Source organism: Rhea americana, unplaced genomic scaffold (assembly GCF_003343005.1).
Source record: "Rhea americana isolate MKP2758 unplaced genomic scaffold, rheAme1 scaffold_36, whole genome shotgun sequence".
NCBI classification, from domain to species: domain Eukaryota; kingdom Metazoa; phylum Chordata; class Aves; order Rheiformes; family Rheidae; genus Rhea; species Rhea americana.
The window spans coordinates 5797545-5809308 of record NW_028186490.1 but is presented as its reverse complement, the minus strand read 5'-3'; positions in this window follow the sequence as shown (position 1 = coordinate 5809308).

Here is an 11764-nt window from a genome sequence, read left to right as displayed (position 1 = left end):
AATATGTATTGATGCTTATGGATAACACATAGTAAATATACATTTCCTAATTATAATTCTAATCTATATCCTCTCTGTGAGCAGACGATTAATAAAAAAGGGGGTTGTATTTCTTTGTTTGAACGAACATTCAGTTACAATTCCAGTTTATTTGTTCAGGCTGCTGACATTTTCATGGTCTTTTATTAAAGACCTGATTAACCCGTGGAAAGAGCATGATGTTTGTACAAAGCTAATGTTCTCTAAGCCCTCCTCACGCCCACATACTGCCTTCTGTTAGGGGAGCTCTGGTAATGTCAGCATCTCATATCATATGACAACACCTTCAGAGGACTGACCCTTATGTAAATGCAGTATGACCTACAACATCAAGAACCAGAATATGACTAATATCAGTGTGTTTGCCTAAGCCTTTGGTCAGCCACAGCACTGCTAGCAGGTTTTAGGCATGCGGGAAGATCTTTTCACTGTCCAGCTCTGCTTTGTCCATCATTGCTGTCTGCTGTACCAGCACTCAGGTGCTGCACTGCCTTCAACTTTCTCACAATAAGTTTGTCTTTAGACAAAAGTATTGTCTTACAATAACCTAAATTCCTTTTCCTGCAACTTTGGAGATATGCCATGGATAGTACTATCCTCCCTGAGCTGTGCACTGTTTCCTCAAGCTAGGAGGGCTTTGAAAGTGAAAGCACTGTCCACATCTCCCCGGGAAAATGACTACAGCTGAGCAACTTGCATATGTGCATTTTCAAGTAAGCTATCGGAAAGATCTTGCATCAAATCAAAAACCTACTAGTGTCCAAGATGGCTAATGAAATAAAATTATTTACAAACTCAGCATCCTTGTTCCTGCTGGGTGATGGCACTCAAACAGCAGCAGTGTCTAATCAACAGACCATTTATTGCTGCTTTATCTAAGCCGTCTGGCTGTTCAACAGTTAGAGATTCTAAATTCAGAGCGGATTTATTTACATCATACAATACCACAAGGTCCACTTCAGATGCAGACCTGGTAACAGGTTACAAAACATAGGATGTGACCCTACCAAAGTCATTGTCAGCTAATTCAAGATATGACAGGTAAAGGAAATAAAGTAATTGTGAGAGTACATGGACAGGGAGAAAGAGTCCAGAATTACGTAATTACTGACCAAAGATAACTGCAAACCTGAACTAAGGAAGCTTTCTCTGTACAGTATCTTCTGAATTTTTTCATCTATTTTTCACAGGCTAAATCATCATATATATCATATAATTTCTAAAAATAATCACAGATAGGTGTTTCATTTCTCTGGGCTGCATGCTGTTTGCTTTCCACTTGTGTACACTTATGATGTTTGTATTATCTCCCAACTCCACTTTTTTTCTAGGAAAAAGCTGATTACACAGTCAGTGAGCTCCCAGGAAAAAATGTGCAGATGTACAAAATATATAGGTAGTTTTATGTTCTTCTGTATAGCTTCTTTCAACGCTTTCTTGTACACAAACATGACTTACTATTCATTAACTTAGCCAGGTATGCAAGAAAGGCACCAACTTGCACACCTTGTGCAAGCCTTTTCTGTGACAAGCATCTCTGCTGAATGTAACGTATCACATTTGTGGAGACTGTGAAAATCCCTCTTACGCAATGGGAATATAAATGCTAAGTTTTGCTTATGCAGCCACACTTTCCTCTTTAAGGTATACCACAAATATCTACTGCAGTAAACTTCAGATCTTTCCTGTGACTCAGGTAAACGTGTGCTGCACCTCTACTCTTGCCAGACAACCAGGGGCTCCACTGCAGGGCCTGCCAAGCTACGCAGCAGAGACGCTGCACGACAGAAACATGAGATTTGGAGACTCGGAAGAGATTTGCGTGCAAATACGTTTTAAGTACTTGCTGTCTGTACACTATCATTTCTTCTTTAAACTCCTATTATTCCATTTTTTTCCTGTGTGTCAGTTAGCACCTCAGCTCAGTCTGCTTCCTGAAGTGTTAGCAGTCCAAGGCAGAAGGAGACAGCACTTTCCAGCCAGCAAGATACATATTGACAATATGAATCTTCACACTGTTTCAAGTGYGAAGATCATACATACTGAAAGCACGAGTGCAGAAGGAGTAGGATTATCTTTAAGGGTCAGCAGCATAGCTGCCTACATTATCATCCATTTTTTTAGGGTTTGGTGAGTCAGGATAACTCAGGGGTCAGATTTATAAGCTGCTACAGAGGTTTTCAACTTCCAAAGGATAGGTACCTAACATTCCAAAAGCTAGCTCTTAGATCTTTAATGATACACATTACAAAAGTTAGTGGAAATTGCATACCAGTTTTCTTAAGCATGACCCCTGCAAATACTAGATGTAAAACATACCAGATATTAAACCAATGCTAAACTTCATCTTACCCAAAAGGGCACTTGCCTGTATGTGGTTTTGAATAACCTCTACATCAGATTTGCACTCATAGCCCATACAATGACCTTTTAAAAATTCATTGTTAACATTTGGTTTTACGTAAGTGGGAGCAAACTTTTGCCCAAACGCTACTTCTAAAGGAGTGCCCAGGTACTACAAAGCTGGAAGGAAACACCTCATGAGAACAAAGATGTTGCTCAAAGCAAAAAAGTGTTTATATTATTTAAAAGGTATAAACAATCTCAATGATATTAGCATTTTTCCTCAAAGAATTACCTTAAAGAAACAGCCAGATATAACCCAGGGCTTCAGGGTATGTTCCATACACATGCATTTTGAGATAATAACATAAGAGTTCACCTAATTTGACAGAGTTAAAACTAAAAACCTTTTCAGTAATTATTAGGGAAAGAAGGTGTGCTCCTTGGCCTGACTGGTGGCTGCAAAGTGCAGAAATAGCTGAGCAGCTTTATTCATTTCTAGAATAGGACAGGATATTTTGTGGCACTATGAAAGGGTATTTCTCACCCAGTGGTTTTAAAATGATCCCAGATACAAAACCTTTTGGACCTTAATTATTCTGGCAAAGGAGGGAAGGGTTGGAATGGTTTATTACCTAATTCTTAATCTAGGTGCTCTCTGTTCTAAGGATGCAAAGAAATGGCTGTCTCAGCCTAATAACTTTTCCATTTCTAAGTTCTGTCTCTCAGAGCAACAAAACTACAGAGCTTTCTTCTGCTCAATCATCAAACGAGATTTTAAGAAATGCAATAGCAAACCTTGGAGAGTGAATACAAATGCTCCCTTCCTCTCTGTACAGCCAGAGTTGCAGTAAAACACGTATGAGTTCTGCTAACAGTGCCTCCATGATGGCTCCAAGGGACAGCAAGCCAAGTAACACAGGAAATATCTGCAGGCTTGTCATGTGCTAATATCCTTTTGATTATGCAGATTGTTAATCCTAACCCAGGTAAGGAGAATAAAAGAAATTGGATTCTTATCTTAAAGAGTCCACATTGGCCGGATAAACATTTCAAGGTCATCCAGTATTGCTATAAACAAAACAAACTTAATCAGCTCTATTACGTTGCTAAAATCTCATCTGGCTGACAGTATTTTCACCAAACATAATCAATTTATTTTTGTTTTAAGCGTTAATTAAGTACTATAGATTGAAGTGAAATAATTAATAACTTTAAAGTACACTGACCCAGAGAGCCAACACCTCAATCAGGTGAAGCCTGGGGAAATAAAACGCATTCTGTCCCTCAATCTCTCACAGTAAATCAAAGAAAGGAATTTTTATATTAATTGGCAATGAGTCTATGTCTAGTCTGAATTCTCACACAGCTAGCCATAATAATAAAAAACATTTCTGCAGGAAGTGAAAATGCAGCTTGAATGTTAATAATGCCTTCATTTTCTGTCCTAATTGATTAGTTTGAATAAAATTCAAGCAGCAATGTCCCTGTTTCAATCACAAGAATCAAGTAATTTATGAGCTAGTAATGTATAAGTGACCCTCTATACAGAGGGTCCTATTTCAGAGACCATTCTAGAAAAACATAACGGCAAATTAGGTGGGAAATTACTGCAGAATAAGTTTCAAATTTTGAGCATTTTTCCATTTTGCATTATTTATACTTATCACAAATAGAACTTTCCTTGGCAAATATAATATAATGAAAAAGACTATTTCTTACAATCTAGACAGTGAAAATTACTTTCCCTATGTTTACAAAATTTAAAGTATTCAGATCATTTTTCTGAAAGAACAAACAGATAACATGTCCCAACTCTTTCTCCAAAACTACTCCACAAAACCTCAAATCAATAAGCATGAATTAAAGCTCTCTAAAATCTGGCTTAGTTTTTTGATACATACCAAAGCCAATATTGGTGAACAAAACCTGTGTGTTAGAACTGTATTTTATTACAAAACTTTGTACACCACACTTCTTAAATATAGCTAAGATACTTCCATTTCCCAAACAGTTGGAAGAGACATGGGTGTAGAAATCGCACTATTAAAAGCAGTATTTTAAAATCTGCTGATACTGAAAACTTTAATTTTGTTCTCCTTTACTTAGGAGAAATGCAAATCACCACCCCTTATGAAGTTTTAGGGCATTAACTTCTGTTGCGTGCATTTGTTAAAGGCCTCACAGGTCACTTGAGTTCCTACTAATACGGAATAAAAAGAGCTTAATATCATCCATGACCCATTAATAACCTTCCTTACATTACCATAGTTTCCATATAATGTGCATTTCATACACTGAAGTCTAACATGCAAAATAAATCATTGAGTATTTATTCCTGATTATTCTCCTCTACAGAAAATAGTTCTTCAAAATATGACTGCATCTGACACAGATACGGCCATCAGGCTCAGAAAAAGGAGCTGAGCAAGTCATGTTTGGAAATTTCATTCCCTAGTTGAAAACGAAGTAGCTGCCCCAAAATGACAGACATCATACCTGTAAAACTGTGAAAAATAACCACTCTGCTCTTCCCCAAGAATAACTAATGCTGCACATGCAAACACCACAAATGAAAAATCTGAAAAAAAACCCTTTGTACACTGAAACATGAAAGTGTGATACGTATGGAAAGTCCCAAATCTTTGCTTGCTGAGGCCAAGAGGTAGACTGTTTAGAAAGATTTATATAAGAAAATAGGAATTAAAAGGGAAGTGATCCCTAAGGTGAAAGACACGAAAACTGATAAATTATGTAAATTTTTCTTTGTCAACTTCAGTTCTGGAAATCAGGCTTTCAAATTTAAACTTTTGAGACTCAGCATCAACAGTGCACTGCTGTGTACTTGGACACTTGAATTATGACCTATCACAGAAACGGTATAGTTGGCATTACAGCTTCATAAATTGCAAATTAGTGACCTTGAACAAACAAACAATTAAGTAGAATTTTCCAAATGGCTCTAGAGGAGATCTAGGATTAAGCAAAAATGATAAGTGATTTATCCCTGACTTCCCCTGGAAACACTCACCCTATTTCCAAAATGGTGCTAGTTATTCACATTAATAAGCACTTAAACTACATCTAAGAACAGCTCTTCTACTTACTTGGAAGAGATATTGTGACACCTTAGATGAGGAACAGGGGGCTTATTCATACAGTAGTTATTTTTCAGTAAGCCAAACTGTTCTGGGAACAAGCTCAGCGTCCTCACTGCTGAACAGCTCCTGCATAATGCCTTTACTTCAGCAAGAGAGTAATGATTTAGCTCCAGTATCCTTTCTAAGATAAATGAAAGGCTGGCCACTCTACCATTTTTTAAATCAACATCACATAACAACAGTCCCAGAAGGATAAAAAAAGAAACAAATCTCTGTAGTCACAAAGGACAGAGACAGGACAAACAAAAAACCTAGCTAGACTGATAGCAGCGAATGCTTATAAGCCACCATCACTTGGAGTGAACATTCAGATTTATTTTTCCCCTTTCAGGAGGGAAAAGTACAAAAAAAAAGTACATCAACAAAACCCAAAGATCTGGATCTTCAAGCAGGTAAAATCACAGCCTAGTTAAGGATAAGCAAATAAAGCGGTACATATCTGCACTTGCTACGGACTGAACGATTCAGCTTTGAGATTTGCTGTTAGCTTTAAATTAGTCCACCATCAAAGAAAGTCAAGCTTTCTTATCAGTGTGAGCCAAGCACGCATGCCAGAATTCAGAGAGCTAGCTGAAAACAGCTGATTTTCAGTTGATTGTCATCAAAGACAGTAGAAGTTATACATACTCCACAGTAACGGGAAACAGGGACACTACAGGGAGAAAAATATTCACAGAACCTTACTAGAAGCAGAAATACTGGAAGTATTTGAATAGTCTCAAAAAATGTTTAATTCATTTTTTCCAAAAGGAAGAGGTATAAAGTATTGCAAGATGATTTCTCACCAATTTGTGTGCCTATTTCAACCACATCAACTCATTCAAGACATTGATAAGTCCGTATTTTTATGAACACTCACAAAATAATAAAGGCTTTAGTAAGTTAAAATAAGTATCACCGTACTAGAAATCATTTCTGAAAAGACAGCTTGGAAAATCTAACTAATCCTTTTCAAATGTTGTCATGCTACCTTAAAGATCTTAAAGCTGAGCTATTCCCAACAGCAAACAACGTTTTAGCTTGGGTAAAGTACTCCAGGGGCCGACATTCAGGGTGCCCCAGGGCAGAAATGCCTTATAGAAAGACTTTTATCTGTAGTATTCTCTGAGGTGATGGGACATGAAATGATCTGCAAGGACTGACAGAAGTCCAAGTAAATCCATAGATCTCATCTTGGGCTTCTTACAGCAATGTACCTTTTTCTTTTCCTCCTGTTAGTTTTCACAGTGCAGCCTGGTTAACCAGTCCTGTATAAACAATGCAACTTCATTTATACATGACATTTCATTACCCTAAGGGCAATCTTGAAAATGTAGTAAAAGACTATATTCTTCACGAGGCATCTGCTCTACTTAAGCACTAGTATTCAAAGTTTTTTTTTTTTTCTTTTTTTTTTTTAAAAAAAAGGTTGTATTTGAAACTATCTTCTTTCAAAATTCCAGCTGCAACCATCACAGTGGGAACTGGTGGGTTATGAACTGAACTATTTTGAAGATTGTGGCATTTCCAAAAAAGTGCTTGTGGGCCACTAGAAACCTTGATTTTAAGTAACAACAGCTTAAAGTAGTGAAAGAATTGCATCAAACACAAATTTTACTGAAACAAGCAGAACATTGCTTAATAAGGTTATTTGTCCACTACGAGTTTCTACTAGAACTTTTTCATAGTGAAAATAAATGTGCGTTTTCAATCTTATGATAGTATGTTTGTTTATTATCCATTATTCCAGAACTCTAAATGGGCAATGCTTCCCCATTCCCCAAAGCTCAGTAAAGATTGCTTCCTAAAGACTTTCTTCTCTGGGTCAAGATCAATGCATGGAAACCTGCAATCTTCAGGAAGTTACAATTATCAAAAAATGGCATATTAGACTAAATCTGTTCTGAACATTTAAATGAGAGTAGTTGCAATTGCTCATGCCATGATGAAGTTGATGAAGTGCCATTTTCATTATGTTTTTAATTAAAACAACATTCAATGTTTTTTCCTGCTACTGCAATAATCACAGTTTTAAAATGTAGAAATAGATAAATAGTAAAAAGATTTAGTTGTTACATTTTCATAAAATGAAAACATTTACTACAATTAATCCTGCTAACAGTCTAGAAAGCATATTTTCTCTATTAGGATTCGTGGTATTTTGGGAATCATAAACTAAGACACATACCCTCCAGACCATCGCTTCCTGTGCTTATATTGTTTGTTTCACACCTCTAACTTCTTTTCCTTTGTTTTTATAGCTGTCCATTTCGAACTTAAATGTTGTCATTATCAATATGTCCAGGATCTCCTTTGATATAAACTAATTTTTGGCATTATAAAGGGTGGCTGATTTCTCATCTGATTTTGACAGTGGAATTGAAGAGTAGAGCACTAGTGCTTACCTATATGTTATAGAGCGGAAGAAAAATTTGGGAACAAGAATAATTCTGGCTATTCAAAGATCAGAGAAAGACAAAAACAACCCCCCCGACCCTACACGTTAGGGAAGGTCAAACGAAATTCCTGCAGTGCTGTCACTGCTAGTTCCCAAGGTGGGGTGGGATGTAAAGGGTGGTGACTCAAAGCCTGAGTCGGCAGAGGAACAGGAATCACCCACATAACAAGGTATAGCAGCTTGGGGTACAGGGGAGGGGGGCAGCAGGTACAAGAAGCTGGAGCTTCCTGATGGCAGTATTTAAGAGCTAGTTCTGAGTCCAGTGGTTATTTTAGCACTGTTTTGAATGATCCAAACCAGTCTCCACTACTGTTTTTGACTATGGTTGACATATTAGAAACACAAGAAACTCATCAAAAAGCTTTCAGGTCCTTCTTAAAAATAAGAGCTCAGAAGTTTGACAGACTATTAGACCATCCAAACAGAAGTATGAGGACATAGTATGCAAAAGATTGCCCAAGAATTGTCTAGGAGTCCTATCTTCCAAGCTAAACTAGAATTTTCACAGAAACAGTTATCTTTGACAACTAGTATTAACTGCTTAGTCCCTGCTCAGCACTTGAAATGCTTTTAGGCTAGATCACTGTCAGTACACTATTTTATAAAGCTGAGTAAATAACCAGATTTACAACAAATGATTTTCTTGGGGTATAAGGAGTTGCTACTTAAATCTGTTACACCTTGCCACATCCTCTACTTAGGATAACCAATAATATAGTCGCACCTTCTCTACCCTTAGGAGTAGTGCAGCTATCCAGGACACATGCCAGTAGAATCCCTATATCATATACTTAAGAAGGTACAATGCTCAAAATATTTCAAATCTTGTATGCAGAGATATAATTTACTTATAATATGTAAAATACCTCTTTATTTATACACTTATCTGAATTCTATGCAAATAAAAAAAATCTCTATTATTCTCTTGATAAACCCTATGGAAATGCAGTCTTATTCAACACATTAGTTTTGTATTAAAAGAAGTTAGTACTTCATACAGATAGGCCACATCAATTCCTACATCATTTTCATTGAAGCAGTTATTCCTAGGATTTTGCTTGCTAAGTACTTGAACACAGCAAATAACTYAAGCAGTTTCTTGTCAACATGCGTTAACACCCTTCACACCTTCATCCATAAGAGGCATTTTCCCCCCTCACTCCCCTCAACATTTGTACTGAAGTTCATTGTTCTACAAGTCTTACTGATGTTGCTGTACAAAGTTCAGACTTAGCAAAGAGGCTTATCTGCATACTGCAATACTCTAAGTAGCCGCCTATTGATTTTTACTTCTCCTTTAAAACCATCATGACTTCTTCCAACATTATTCTTAGATAAACAGCATAAAGTACAGGAAGATAATAGACTGACACAGTTTCACAAAAGACCTCATAGTCTTAAAACTAGTTAGCTCTATATTTCCTCAGCTTCATGAAGTAATTTCCTCAGGCTCCACAAAGAACATGAAATTCAGCATCTTCAATGAAATCCCCTGTATTCATTAAAGAAATAAATATTCAGAAGGACATTGTGAATTGATATACCATGTGTTAATCAATATTACATAAAAATAGTTTAAATTTTTTCCACATATAAGGAACATCTACTACTATAATACTTTCACCACAATTTCTGGACATAAGCATTTTAAAAGGCACCTATTAGAACCATTCAATTATGAAGACAAAGACAGTAGAATTTTTAGCAAGACCTTTCTAGCAAGGCATTTAAGATATATGACCAGACTGTAGGTACCTATGTGTAATATATCTTGAGCATGAACGATATATCTAGAAGAACGCTTGTAGTTTCATGTCAATGTTTCAAATCCTATTCATCAGTTTAATAATTCTCTCATTTTTAAAATAGATCAGCTATTTTGGCCAAAGTCTTTCTTTTTAATAAAAGTTAATTTTTAAAAATAGCAGCATGATTCTTAGCAGGCAGAAATCTTAAGAATTATGCTTCTTCTAATGATCATCTCAATACTGATCAAAAAGACATGAACATTCAGACAGATGAACTCCAGCCTTTATGGTTTCATATAATTCTATAGGTGGGCATTTTTCCAAATATATAACATTAACCTGCTGAACCTGCTGCCTTCTTTTTGTTTTAGCAAGCTTGCTCCYGATTTGACACCTCACAGCGAATTCATTACCTTCTGGTGGACCTAACACTTCCTTATGTTGCAGGATATGTTAGAAACAATAACATGGTGCAATATTTAGCYGCTTTCTGAAAACTTTTAAATAGACTTTTTTGTTCATTTTTTTTATTGGTAGACTAGATAAACTGCCAAAATTCTTATTTTGAACACTGTGATACAACTTGCTCTGTCCAAAAAAGACCAGTGGTGAACACTACTAGCATTTTCAGCATTTTGCCAGTAAGCAAAACTCCTTATTCTGGAGGTCCTTATTCTGCTGACTGCATGATTCAGTTGTGCTTTGTCCTTTGGCTATTTTCTCAGTTCCTGTAAGCTTTTGAAATAGAACGATACAAATTGTTTGTAATAAAACTTGTCACCAGGCTTGGATTTCATTATGAACCCTACATTTGGGCCCTTTAAAAACTTTCTCCATGAGCCCAGCCTGAGTGAGTGTGACTAGATTTATGATTTTGGGTGGAAATGATGCTGAACTCAGAGGTTTTCTATCATTTAATGTGAAACCAAGCAAATCTTAGCAATTTGGATGACTTATTTTGTATTTCTGCAAAGGTTCAAACATGAAATTCTGTAGGTGGGGTAGGGAACTAAAAAGAGACAAAAGACTGCACGTATCTCTGGAAACAAAGTGGTACATTGCTTCTCTTGAAAGAAAATTGGAAGGATTTATGCAACTGGAATACTCAAGAGTAGCCAATACTATGTAATTTGCACTCTTCACATCATTTAGTCTTTGTTTTGGTTTGGTTATTTTTACTCATGATATCTAGGTCATCAGTTTCAAATGACAAAACTAGTCACTGTATGTTACCACTGTCAATGTGATAAATAGAATCCTTTTGCTTAAGTGTGGCATGCTTATAAGCCTAAGCAAGTACATGTAAAGATATTGCTATTATAGATGGCCACAGAGCATTAAAACTGTGTTTTCCTCAAGGAAGATGGTGGACGCCTCATCATGGATGTTTAACCAGCAATGGAAATAAAATGTATGACACATGAGATTTGAAGGCAGCAGAGAAAATTCAGTGATCACAGAGTGCACAGGCAGACACTGAGGAGAAAGGATATGGGGCATATGGTACAGAAGTAGGAAGATGGTCATAAGGAGTACATGAGGCAGGAAAAATCTAAGAGTAGAAAAAAGGAATCTAGGTGGAGTGGATGATCACAAATGATGAATATAAAGAGATATGTACTGGAAGAAAGGTAGCAAAATAGAGAGTTTAAATAGTGATCTAGAAGAATTTTTTCTTCAGCATGTTGCTCTTTAGGCAGCTGTCAAAAAATTGCATATTAGGCCCACACTGAGTCATTTGCTTCAGCTGAGAAGATCTCACTCTGACCAAAGTCTTACTCTGCCACTAATAGTTAAACACTGACTGTCATGAATGAGCAGTGTTTTCAAGCATTTTATGATTTTCAATAATATTTACCACAGTGACTCCGGATATTTTTCTTAGCTATGTAAATGCCTAGTTTTCTGCTGGAATAGCTATACCAACACTTGATTTGGGAAGGAAGTAATTGCTATCTTCTTAAGCAGCAAGTAATTAATCCTATGGTGAGAACCTTTAGGATTTGGGCGACAGGGGGGTTTTTTGTTTTTTTTTT